At 56.1% G+C, this 10,000-nt stretch overlaps 1 non-coding gene across 1 annotated transcript; it reads left to right on the plus strand.

The window, feature by feature from the left end:
* The first annotated feature begins 7,341 nt into the window (after nucleotides 1-7,341).
* LOC145656673 (18S ribosomal RNA) lies at nucleotides 7,342-9,180 on the plus strand. Its single transcript, XR_014122272.1, has one exon. It is a non-coding gene; the product is annotated as an 18S ribosomal RNA (ribosomal RNA).
* Nucleotides 9,181-10,000: the final 820 nt, after the last annotated feature.

The following is a 10,000-nucleotide window of genomic DNA, read 5'->3' on the forward strand; positions in this document are numbered from 1 at the left end:
GAAGTCTATTTCTAGGCTTATATAAAGGGTCAAACTTCTTGAAGTGTGCCCAGGCCCAGAGCTACTTTGCTGGGCATGAATGTGTTTGAACTCTTGGGCCTGGAAGTCTGGTGGTAGTAGTAGTATGATTTAAAGGTACAAAGTGAATGAAGTGTGCCCAGGCCCAGAGCTACTTTGCTGGGCATGACTGTGTTTGACGTCTTGGGCCTGGAAGTCTGGTAGTAGTAGTATGATTTAAAGGTACAAAGTGAATGAAGTGTGCCCAGGCCCAGAGCTACTTTGCTGGGCATGACTGTGTTTGACCTCTTGGGCCTGGAAGTCTATTTCTAGGCTTATATAAAGGGTCAAACTTCTTGAAGTGTGCCCAGGCCCAGAGCTACTTTGCTGGGCATGACTGTGTTTGACCTCTTGGGTCTGGAAGTCTGGTAGTAGTAGTAGTATGATTTAAAGGCACAAAGTGATTGAAGTGTGCCCAGGCCCAGAGCTACTTTGCTGGGCATGACTGTGTTTGACCTCTTGGCTCTGGAAGTCTATTTCTAGGCTTATATAAAGGGTCAAACTTCTTGAAGTGTGCCCAGGCCCAGAGCTACTTTGCTGGGCATGACTGTGTTTCACCTCTTGGGCCTGGAAGTCTGGTAGTAGTAGTATGATTTAAAGGCACAAAGTGATTGAAGTGTGCCCAGGCCCAGAGCTACTTTGCTGGGCATGAATGTGTTTGACCTCTTGGGCCTGGAAGTCTGGTGGTAGTAGTAGTATGATTTAAAGGTACAAAGTGAATGAAGTGTGCCCAGGCCCAGAGCTACTTTGCTGTGCATGACTGTGTTTGAACTCTTGGGCCTGGAAGTCTATTTCTAGGCTTATATAAAGGGTCAAACATCTTGAAGTGTGCCCAGGCCCAGAGCTACTTTGCTGGGCATGACTGTGTTTGACCTCTTGGGCCTGGAAGTCTATTTCTAGGCTTATATAAAGGGTCAAACTTCTTGAAGTGTGCCCAGGCCCAGAGCTACTTTGCTGGGCATGACTGTGTTTGACCTCTTGGGCCTGGAAGTCTGGTAGTAGTAGTATGATTTAAAGGCACAAATTGATTGAAGTGTGCCCAGGCCCAGAGCTACTTTGCTGTGCATGACTGTGTTTGACCTCTTGGCTCTGGAAGTCTATTTCTAGGCTTATATAAAGGGTCAAACTTCTTGAAGTGTGCCCAGGCCCAGAGCTACTTTGCTGGGCATGAATGTGTTTGAACTCTTGGGCCTGGAAGTCTGGTGGTAGTAGTAGTATGATTTAAAGGCACAAAGTGATTGAAGTGTGCCCAGGCCCAGAGCTACTTTGCTGTGCATGACTGTGGTTGACCTCTTGGCCCTGGAAGTCTGGTGGTAGTAGTAGTATGATTTAAAGGCACAAAGTGATTGAAGTGTGCCCAGGCCCAGAGCTACTTTGCTGGGCATGACTGTGTTTGACCTCTTGGGCCTGGAAGTCTGGTAGTAGTAGTATGATTTAAAGGTACAAAGTGAATGAAGTGTGCCCAGGCCCAGAGCTACTTTGCTGGGCATGACTGTGTTTGACGTCTTGGGCCTGGAAGTCTGGTAGTAGTAGTATGATTTAAAGGTACAAAGTGAATGAAGTGTGCCCAGGCCCAGAGCTACTTTGCTGGGCATGACTGTGTTTGACCTCTTGGGCCTGGAAGTCTATTTCTAGGCTTATATAAAGGGTCAAACTTCTTGAAGTGTGCCCAGGCCCAGAGCTACTTTGCTGGGCATGACTGTGTTTGACCTCTTGGGTCTGGAAGTCTGGTAGTAGTAGTAGTATGATTTAAAGGCACAAAGTGATTGAAGTGTGCCCAGGCCCAGAGCTACTTTGCTGGGCATGACTGTGTTTGACCTCTTGGCTCTGGAAGTCTATTTCTAGGCTTATATAAAGGGTCAAACTTCTTGAAGTGTGCCCAGGCCCAGAGCTACTTTGCTGGGCATGACTGTGTTTCACCTCTTGGGCCTGGAAGTCTGGTAGTAGTAGTATGATTTAAAGGCACAAAGTGATTGAAGTGTGCCCAGGCCCAGAGCTACTTTGCTGGGCATGAATGTGTTTGACCTCTTGGGCCTGGAAGTCTGGTGGTAGTAGTAGTATGATTTAAAGGTACAAAGTGAATGAAGTGTGCCCAGGCCCAGAGCTACTTTGCTGTGCATGACTGTGTTTGAACTCTTGGGCCTGGAAGTCTATTTCTAGGCTTATATAAAGGGTCAAACATCTTGAAGTGTGCCCAGGCCCAGAGCTACTTTGCTGGGCATGACTGTGTTTGACCTCTTGGGCCTGGAAGTCTATTTCTAGGCTTATATAAAGGGTCAAACTTCTTGAAGTGTGCCCAGGCCCAGAGCTACTTTGCTGGGCATGACTGTGTTTGACCTCTTGGGTCTGGAAGTCTGGTAGTAGTAGTAGTATGATTTAAAGGCACAAAGTGATTGAAGTGTGCCCAGGCCCAGAGCTACTTTGCTGGGCATGACTGTGTTTGACCTCTTGGCTCTGGAAGTCTATTTCTAGGCTTATATAAAGGGTCAAACATCTTGAAGTGTGCCCAGGCCCAGAGCTACTTTGCTGGGCATGAATGTGTTTGAACTCTTGGGCCTGGAAGTCTGGTGGTAGTAGTAGTATGATTTAAAGGCACAAAGTGATTGAAGTGTGCCCAGGCCCAGAGCTACTTTGCTGTGCATGACTGTGGTTGACCTCTTGGCCCTGGAAGTCTATTTCTAGGCTTATATAAAGGGTCAAACTTCTTGAAGTGTGCCCAGGCCCAGAGCTACTTTGCTGTGTATGACTGTGTGACCTCTTGGCCCTGGAATTCTGGTGGTAGTAGTAGTATGATTTAAAGGCACAAAGTGAATGAAGTGTGCCCAGGCCCAGAGCTACTTTGCTGGGCATGACTGTGTTTGACCTCTTGGGCCTGGAAGTCTGGTAGTAGTAGTATGATTTAAAGGCACAAAGTGATTGAAGTGTGCCCAGGCCCAGAGCTACTTTGCTGGGCATGAATGTGTTTGACCTCTTGGGCCTGGAAGTCTGGTGGTAGTAGTAGTATGATTTAAAGGTACAAAGTGAATGAAGTGTGCCCAGGCCCAGAGCTACTTTGCTGGGCATGACTGTGTTTGACCTCTTGGGCCTGGAAGTCTGGTGGTAGTAGTAGTATGATTTAAAGGTACAAAGTGAATGAAGTGTGCCCAGGCCCAGAGCCAGGCCTGGGCAGCAGGGGGCGCTCCTGGCCATGCCCAGCGAGTTTCGTGCGAATCGGACCTGGTCCGGAAGAGATACGAAGGGAAAACTCATTACTCGTCGGGGTGGCACATCCAGGCTCTCGACCCTCCCAAAGCGTCCGACCAGGGTGCACCCTGCCGGGCATGGTTAGCCGCCAGCCCCCTTCCTGGAGGTCTGGTTGGCACGGGGTTTTGATTTTTCGGTTTCATATCTCTGGGCTCCTTGGGAGCAGAAAGTCGGTTGAGGGCCCTTTGGAAAGAGCCGGGGCTGCCGTTTAACGCTGTCCAAGCGGCAGGCGAAGCGCACCCACCGTTTTTACGCTATGATTTTTTAAAACCGCCGGGGCGGCAAACACAGGGCCGGTCGGGTTTGAAGACGAATATCTCTTCGGCCCTTGGGAGGAGAGAAGCAGCGCGGGTCACCTTTGAACGCGCTCGCTGCCAGGAACGTCTGGCGTAAAAGTTTCGTGGGAATCGGACGTTCCTAGGCTGAGAAGCGAGCGCCCGCCCTCGGGCGGTCGGGGGCCCCTTTCTCATTCCCCGTCTGGGCTAAAAATACGAGGTCAGACCCGATGGACTCGGGAGACTGGAGAGTACCAGGGAGACCCTGGAAGCAGGCGACCCGACCCACGCTTCGCTGTCTCCTCGGCCCTCGGGAGTAGAAGCGCGGGGACGGTGGCGTGGGCAGCAGGGGGCGCTCCTGGCCATGCCCAGCGAGTTTCGTGCGAATCGGACCTGGTCCGGAAGAGATACGAAGGGAAAACTCATTACTCGTCGGGGTGGCACATCCAGGCTCTCGACCCTCCCAAAGCGTCCGACCAGGGTGCACCCTGCCGGGCATGGTTAGCCGCCAGCCCCCTTCCTGGAGGTCTGGTTGGCACGGGGTTTTGATTTTTCGGTTTCATATCTCTGGGCTCCTTGGGAGCAGAAAGTCGGTTGAGGGCCCTTTGGAAAGAGCCGGGGCTGCCGTTTAACGCTGTCCAAGCGGCAGGCGAAGCGCACCCACCGTTTTTACGCTATGATTTTTTAAAACCGCCGGGGCGGCAAACACAGGGCCGGTCGGGTTTGAAGACGAATATCTCTTCGGCCCTTGGGAGGAGAGAAGCAGCGCGGGTCACCTTTGAACGCGCTCGCTGCCAGGAACGTCTGGCGTAAAAGTTTCGTGGGAATCGGACGTTCCTAGGCTGAGAAGCGAGCGCCCGCCCTCGGGCGGTCGGGGGCCCCTTTCTCATTCCCCGTCTGGGCTAAAAATACGAGGTCGGACCCGATGGACTCGGGAGACTGGAGAGTACCAGGGAGACCCTGGAAGCAGGCGACCCGACCCACGCTTCGCTGTCTCCTCGGCCCTCGGGAGTAGAAGCGCGGGGACGGTGGCGTGGGCAGCAGGGGGCGCTCCTGGCCATGCCCAGCGAGTTTCGTGCGAATCGGACCTGGTCCGGAAGAGATACGAAGGGAAAACTCATTACTCGTCGGGGTGGCACATCCAGGCTCTCGACCCTCCCAAAGCGTCCGACCAGGGTGCACCCTGCCGGGCATGGTTAGCCGCCAGCCCCCTTCCTGGAGGTCTGGTTGGCACGGGGTTTTGATTTATCGGTTTCATATCTCTGGGCTCCTTGGGAGCAGAAAGTCGGTTGAGGGCCCTTTGGAAAGAGCCGGGGCTGCCGTTTAACGCTGTCCAAGCGGCAGGCGAAGCGCACCCACCGTTTTTACGCTATGATTTTTTAAAACCGCCGGGGCGGCAAACACAGGGCCGGTCGGGTTTGAAGACGAATATCTCTTCGGCCCTTGGGAGGAGAGAAGCAGCGCGGGTCACCTTTGAACGCGCTCGCTGCCAGGAACGTCTGGCGTAAAAGTTTCGTGGGAATCGGACGTTCCTAGGCTGAGAAGCGAGCGCCCGCCCTCGGGCGGTCGGGGGCCCCTTTCTCATTCCCCGTCTGGGCTAAAAATACGAGGTCGGACCCGATGGACTCGGGAGACTGGAGAGTACCAGGGAGACCCTGGAAGCAGGCGACCCGACCCACGCTTCGCTGTCTCCTCGGCCCTCGGGAGTAGAAGCGCGGGGACGGTGGCGTGGGCAGCAGGGGGCGCTCCTGGCCATGCCCAGCGAGTTTCGTGCGAATCGGACCTGGTCCGGAAGAGATACGAAGGGAAAACTCATTACTCGTCGGGGTGGCACATCCAGGCTCTCGACCCTCCCGAAGTGTCCGACCAGGGTGCACCCTGCTGGGCTAAGAGAACAGCCAGGTGAACCCTGGAGGTTCCGAACTCCAGACCCCTGGACCCGACGGCTCAGTCCGCCTCAGGTGCACTACAGAGGTCCTCGGGCTGTCCCTGAGTGCATTAAAACGGAAATCAGAATTACTCCCCCGGGTGGCACTTCCAGGCTCTCGACCCTCCCAAAGTGTCCGACCAGGGTGCACCCTGCTGGGCATGGTTAGCCGCCAGCCCCCTTCCTGGAGGTCTGGTTGGCACGGGGTTTTGCAAATAGGTCCCGTCGGGTATATGGGAGAGCAAAGAGAATCAATGGGGTCCAAGCACTAAATTCATCCAGTGGCGTTCTCTGGAAGCCCAAGGGGAGTCCGAGGGGTGTTCGGCCGGCAAGGGGAGCTCTCCCTCGGACACATGATCAAACGCCTGTCCCCTACCGGAAAGTGGTGTGCTCTGGATGCCCCCCCCCCCCATCCCCCGAGGGGGGTGCTTATCCCGCGAGGGGAGCCCTCCTCGGGTTAAGTGAACCATCATGCCGATTCCCCTATGGAAGTGGGCACATCCAGGCACACAGTCTGCTTTGCTCTCCCCGACCCGAGTGCGTCTGTTGGGCTGAGTGTACGCCCAGGCAACTGGATCCAATGGCTCAGTCCGCCGCAGCGTGCTTCGACGATGGGTCGTACAGCCATGCCACCAGGGTGGGCGTGTTTGTAAATGTACCAGTGGATTCTCGTCGGCCTGCCACATCCATGGTATCGACCCACCAGGCCTGTCCGACCAGGGGTTGACCCTGGACGGGCACGGTCTGTGGTTTGGCCCTTGTCCTAGATGAAATCGGGCACGGGGTTTTCTGGCCAGGTACCATCGGGTTACTGGGAGAGCGGCTTCGGTCTCCAGGTGAGACCAATGGTGAAGCAGCACGAGGCAATGGAGAGCATGCAAAGCGATGGGGAAGCCATGCACGGCAATGGCCACGAAAAAAAAAAAAAAATCACCACGGAAGGAACGTGAAGAACAAGGAGGAGTGTAGTGACACTGCCCAAAGCTGCCCGGTGTTGCAGGGGTCTATTGGTGTGTTGCTTCCTTGTTTGGTAGAGTGGAGTACCAGACCCGCCAGGGGTAGGCAAACCATTCCCCCTACGGTAAGTGAGGAGCCAGCCATTTGACGAGCGGGTGTCCACGTGTACGGGTGCGAGCGCTATCCCCCACACGGGGTTAGGCCACGGCCTTAGGTGGACGTCTGCCGACCAGCCCCGGCTGATCCAGAACTTCTGATGTGGAGAGCGGTTTTGACAGATCCTCCCTGGTTCTAGCGGGTCAAGCCTCTGATGGGGGGTGGGGGTTATTTGTAACCCATCCCAGAACTCTCTGGGGGAGACTCAGACGGCCAGTCTGTCTACTCAGTTGTCCTATACTGGTGTCTGTGGTTTGGGAGGAAGGGAGTGCCCTGCTTTGTTGGCCTCCTCTTCAAACCTACCTGGGCCCACGAATCACTCTTCTTGGTTACATCACGAAACGTAGGTTGAGCGAGGCTAGGGGGGAGGGAATTCGACGAGGTCTTTCCCTTGTCCCCCCACCAGCGGCCAACGAAAATCAAAACGGCGTGAAGAGAGGGAACGCCGAAAGCACCTGGAGTCGGCCGTCCGCACCTCCGGAGGAGGTGGACGGGGTACGGTGCGGGCATGACCGGATGGGACAGCTTTGCATCAAGGTGAGAGGTCGGCGTCCGAAGGCCAGAGGGCGGTGCGCGAGCACGTTTACACTGGCCGCGGAAGCTGTCCTGGGTAGCCCTGTATGGCGTCTGGACCTGACGGCGCACGCACTTACAACCCGCTGCTTCCTAGCCCCCGGAAGGGGAGGCGGATGTCACTCGTGGTTCATCCCAGACCACGGTGCAAACTACCTGGTTGATCCTGCCAGTAACATATGCTTGTCTCAAAGATTAAGCCATGCAGGTCTAAGTGCACACGGCCGGTACAGTGAAACTGCGAATGGCTCATTAAATCAGTTATGGTTCCTTTGATCGCTCCACACGTTACTCGGATAACTGTGGTAATTCTAGAGCTAATACATGCAAACGAGCGCTGACCCTTCGGGGGATGCGTGCATTTATCAGACCCAAAACCCATCCGGGGGGCTCGGGCCCCCCGGCCGCTTTGGTGACTCTAGATAACCTCGGGCCGATCGCGCGCCCTCCGCGGCGGCGACGTCTCATTCGAATGTCTGCCCTATCAACTTTCGATGGTACCATAGTCGGCTACCATGGTGACCACGGGTAACGGGGAATCAGGGTTCGATTCCGGAGAGGGAGCCTGAGAAACGGCTACCACATCCAAGGAAGGCAGCAGGCGCGCAAATTACCCATTCCCGACACGGGGAGGTAGTGACGAAAAATAACGATACAGGTCTCTTTCGAGGCCCTGTAATCGGAATGAGCGTATCCTAAACCCATGGGTGAGGACCCATTGGAGGGCAAGTCTGGTGCCAGCAGCCGCGGTAATTCCAGCTCCAATAGCGTATATTAAAGTTGCTGCAGTTAAAAAGCTCGTAGTTGGATGTCGGGAGTGGGCTGGCGGTCCGCCGCGAGGCGTGCCACCGCCTGTCTCAGACCCTGTCTCCCGGTGCCCCCCGGATGCCCTTGGCTGGGTGTCCGGACGGGGCTCGGAGCGTTTACTTTGAAAAAATTAGAGTGTTCAAAGCGGGCCCGCTTCTCGCCTGAATACCTGAGCTAGGAATAATGGAATAGGACTCCGGTTCTATTTTGTGGGTTTCCTGAACCAGGGCCATGATTAAGAGGGACGGCCGGGGGCATTCGTATTGCGCCGCTAGAGGTGAAATTCTTGGACCGGCGCAAGACGGACGAAAGCGAAAGCATTTGCCAAGAATGTTTTCATTAATCAAGAACGAAAGTCGGAGGTTCGAAGACGATCAGATACCGTCGTAGTTCCGACCGTAAACTATGCCGACCCGCGATCCGGCGGCGTTATTCCCATGACCCGCCGGGCAGCGTGAGGGAAACCACGAGTCTGTGGGTTCCGGGGGGAGTATGGTTGCAAAGCTGAAACTTAAAGGAATTGACGGAAGGGCACCACCAGGAGTGGAGCCTGCGGCTTAATTTGACTCAACACGGGAAACCTCACCCGGCCCGGACACGGAAAGGATTGACAGATTGATAGCTCTTTCTCGATTCTGTGGGTGGTGGTGCATGGCCGTTCTTAGTTGGTGGAGCGATTTGTCTGGTTAATTCCGATAACGAACGAGACTCCGGCATGCTAAATAGTTACGCGGCCCTCCGCGGTCGGCGTCAAACTTCTTAGAGGGACAAGTGGCGTTCAGCCACGCGAGATGGAGCAATAACAGGTCTGTGATGCCCTTAGATGTCCGGGGCTGCACGCGCGCCACAATGGTTGGATCAGCGTGTGCCTACCCTACACCGAGAGGTGCGGGTAATCCGCTGAACCCCATTCGTGATGGGGACTGGGGATTGCAATTATTCCCCATGAACGAGGAATTCCCAGTAAGCGCGGGTCATAAGCTCGCGTTGATTAAGTCCCTGCCCTTTGTACACACCGCCCGTCGCTACTACCGATCGGATGGTTTAGTGAGGTCCTCGGATCGGCCCCGCCGGGGCTCCTCGCGGGCCTTGGCGGAGCGCCGAGAAGTCGATCAAACTTGACTATCTAGAGGAAGTAAAAGTCGTAACAAGGTTTTCGTAGGTGAACCTGCGAAAGGATCATTAACGGGTAACGCTGTCCGGCGTGCCTCCTCTCCCGACCCCCTCGACTTCGCCGTCCCCCCGCGTCGGGGCCCAGGGTCGAAAGGGTCTTCGGGGTTGCTGTTACACGTGGTCGCTTGCAGGTCAGGCTGGACAGAAGGCATAAAGGAGGAGCCTAGTCCCTCCCACCCCTTCCTCGTCCTCCGCCTCTTCCTCCGCGTCGTCCTTCAGCACCCCCCCCCCGCAGGCCCCGGTATTCTCTGGGTTCCAGCGCGAGAGACGCGTCGTTCAAAAAACTCGGCGTCCCCGCTCGTCGGGCGAAGGCCGGTTTCCCCTCACCTTGCCGGCAGGAGAAGCGCCTGCGAGTCGAGCGGGTCGTACGGGTCCGTCCCGCGCCCTCCCTCTCGCTCGCACGGCCGCTGCCTCCGTCCACCGCGAGGGGTTTTCCTATTTTGTTGTCCTTGTCATTCATCCCCGTCCCCTTGCTCGCTGACGAGCGGACTTTCCGGGGGGGGTTGCGAGCGCTGCTCCTCGTGGGGCAGGCCATGGCCCTTCCTGTGTTCGTCCGCCCACCGGCGTCCTGGGGCGTGGTGGTGGTGGGTGGCGCAGCCGGTTCCCCTGCTTCTCTCTCTCAGAAAGGAGTCTCAGGGGGACCCCCGGCAGGTACCTAGGGCTTGGCCCACGCTACGTGAGTTCCACCCCTTTCGAGGGGTCGGACGGGGCGGGCGCGGAGGGCCGCGGTTCAAAGACTGACTCGTCTGCCACGTGGGGCGTGTGGGCAAAGCGCAACCCCGCGCCCGTTTCAACACTCGCAGACGGGGGCGCCTGACCGGTTGGTGAAACC

Source organism: Electrophorus electricus, unplaced genomic scaffold, assembly GCF_041902795.1.
Source record: "Electrophorus electricus isolate QZ-2024a unplaced genomic scaffold, ASM4190279v1 Scaffold86, whole genome shotgun sequence".
Lineage (NCBI taxonomy): Eukaryota > Metazoa > Chordata > Actinopteri > Gymnotiformes > Gymnotidae > Electrophorus > Electrophorus electricus.